This window comes from Elephantulus edwardii, unplaced genomic scaffold (genome assembly GCF_000299155.1).
Source record: "Elephantulus edwardii isolate Elephantulus edwardi_28Jun2011 unplaced genomic scaffold, EleEdw1.0 scaffold00109, whole genome shotgun sequence".
Classification (NCBI taxonomy): Eukaryota; Metazoa; Chordata; class Mammalia; order Macroscelidea; family Macroscelididae; genus Elephantulus; species Elephantulus edwardii.
Genome location: NW_006399859.1, coordinates 937112 through 940371, shown reverse-complemented (window position 1 = coordinate 940371; position 3260 = coordinate 937112).

Below are 3260 nucleotides of genomic sequence, written 5' to 3'. Positions count from 1 at the left end.
CTTTGCAGAAGAAAGATGGACAGTTTCGTTCTGCCTCAATTGAAAGCCTCAGAAACCTGATGGAGTTAGACCCTCACTGTGAGTTAGACCCAGCTGGAGAGCAGTCAGTAAGTGACTAACAGCTCAGTCGAGGTGCTAAGGATGCAGTGGTTCAAAAAAACTGACATGGCTCTTGATAGAAGTTTCAAGTTTCACATTTCTATTAAATTTGAGCTTCTTGCCTGCAGTTGGGATGGCATGTCTATGTTTAAAAAAATGTAGAAACATACCACAAAAAATGCATAATGAAAGGAAAAGAATCAACATCAAGTCAGACAAGGACACTCATGCATCAGTATATGCTACATTGGGTATTCCAAAGGAAAACAGACAAATGCCACATTACATAAAAATTATATTAATCTATCCCCTGTGGAAAATTATGAGACATGTACTCATAGATAACACACATTTGGCCTAAAATATGAGCTTTGCACAGTAGGAAAGAAATATCTATTCTACTATTTTGCAGTATTCATAAAATTTAAAATTCTCCATTGAGAATAAGGCAATAGATTTTTTTTTTATGGGGCACATTCAATGGAGAGAAAAATCTTTTTTTTTATTAAATTTTATTAGTTTTAATGAACATTTACAGGGATTTTGGGTTTTCATTCCTTCATTGCTGCACCATTCTCTCTACCCTCCTCCCCAGTTTGTTCTTCTTCCCCGCCATCCAAATGTCTGTTTTAATTGTCCAATTGCCACAGTGCTTGTCAAAGTCAGTTCTGATTAATCTCCTTTGTCGGTGTGTCCTTTGCCATTCCCTATCACTCCTCCCTGAGAGAGACTTCACCCTGATTCATAAGGAAAAGGGGATGGCGTATTCTCTTAGCTACTTCCTGCTGAAAAGGGACGCTGTGGGTTTCAGGGTGAAGATCTTCTCTCACTACTCTAAAGGGCCCCTTTGGCAGTAGGAAACACATAGACTATTATGGAGATTAATTTTGGAATTTAGATGCACTCTTATTGATTGTGCTTGGCCGTACATGTTCATATCCTTGAAGATGTATCATGGGGGTGTTGCAACCTAGAAGACACAAATTTGACTAACAAGTTATAGGTACATGAGTCAAAAATTATGGAAAAGTAAAAGAAAAGATTCTTTCATTGTTTTACAAACCCTCCCCCCAGGTCCCCTCCACCATGTAGCCCTCGCTCTAGTCTCCTGTGATGACAGAAATACCTAGTTATATATCTCTTTTAAACAGTTTTCTCCCTCCTCTGTTTCAGTGCAGTATACATTATTGAACCCATCTTACTCAGTCTCTCCCCAACCCCAAGGACAGTCCCATTCTACAACAGTGGCATCATGTAATATTTGTCCTTTTGTGACTGGGATATTTCACTCAGCATAATGTTCTCCAGAGTCAACCATTTTGAATAATATTGCATGAGTTCCTTGTTTTTTAATGCAGCATAGTATTCCATTGTGCGAATATACCACAGCTTCTCTAGCCATTCGTTTGTTGATGGGCACTTAGGTTGTTTCCAACTCCTTGCTATTGTGAACAAAGCTGCAGTAAACATGGGTGTGCATATATCTGCTTGGATGTCAGCTATGGTCTCTTCAGGGTATATTCCCAGTAGTGGAATTGCTGGGTCAAACATTCCACATGAGTCTGGTATCATGAAATTTTTCTATGAATTCTGATAACAATAGTAACATTTATTGCTTAGAAATTCAGAAACTTTCAGAAATTCAGAGAGCTTTTTGTCTGTGTTTTAATGACCATATTACAAAAACCCACAGCCAACAAATTAGTAACTCTCCACCCCAGGTTTCTGAAGCTGTGTCCTTCTTTACCAGGTTTGTTTCATGGAAGGAGACTGACTGCCCATTATCCCCACACAGGATGGCTGGTAGACTCAGACCACTGACCTCCAGCTAGCAGCGTGACACTTCACACATGATGACACCATGCTCACTTACTGACCGTCATTTGGGCCAATTCCAGACCAAGTCATAACTCCTCCAAAAGCTCCTTAGATTCTTATTACTCATTTCTCATTGCTATGGATGCATATATGGTACTAGAATGAAACAACCCATTTTGTGTACCTAATGACATTAAAAAATCTAATTCCCCATATAACTTGAGGGGCTACTGTGGCCCAAGATGCTAGGTAAGGAAAAAAAAAAAAACACCAACCAACCCAAAGTAATAATTTTACATCACTGCCAAAATTATTTCAACAACACACGAATCAATGTTGTTATTTATTACATTGTTTTACCTCTTTTTTTCCATCACTTCTGTATCTCTTAGTTTTGCATTCTGCATCTTTATGATTTGTTTCCAAAACTATCGCTTGACATCTTCAACAGCTTTTTCAGAAATACTTATAAATAAAGGAATTTCTTGGGCAGCTGTGGAAACTTATTTTGTTATCCAGCATTTAGTTCTATGTTATTTACTCAAATTCACTTATTGCTATCAAGTTGGAGCAGACCCATTGATGACCCTCCACTGCATTTCTGAGGTTACATATGGTGCATAAGGAGATTGTTTATCTTCTACTGAGATGCTACTGAATTCAAAAGGTCAAAGAGGTAACACATTTGGATTAACACTGCAATTCTCTACAGACTAATCCACTAGAGCCCCCTCATATTATTGAACATCATCTAAAGTGTTGTGTAACATCCACCATTCATTAAAGATTTCTTCTATTTTTAAAAATGTCACTTTATAGGTTGGTTGGTTTGCATACCAAAATTGTATACCTTGTATTTCATGCATTCCTCCATTCCACAGTGCTTCACACTATCATTCCCACTAGAAATGTGTTTTAAAAATTAATTTTTGAATAAATGAGTATGTAGGTGAGTATATAGTATTTCCAGTAAGAGAGAAAAAAGGCAGGGAGACTAACTTATAGATCAGGGAGGGAAATCCAGAAAATACTTTTATTTAGAGAATAGGGACTTTCGTACATCAGATAGTGTTGAACATTTAGAATTAATTGAGCATAGAACAAATCAGAAAATTATATTTAAGTCCTTAAACTATGATAATTTAAAAAAGAAAATGTTTAAGTTTGCCTTCACTTTTTGTATTTTCAAATGGTATAAAATTTCAAGGATGTATTTAAATATTTTCAGTTTATTAAATTAAGTGGGTGCTTCTTACCTTCATTAGACAGGTTGTAATTGAACCATTAGTTCTGGCTTGAATTAAGGAAAGACTAAGAAAACTCTTGTTGTTGTTGTTGTTGTT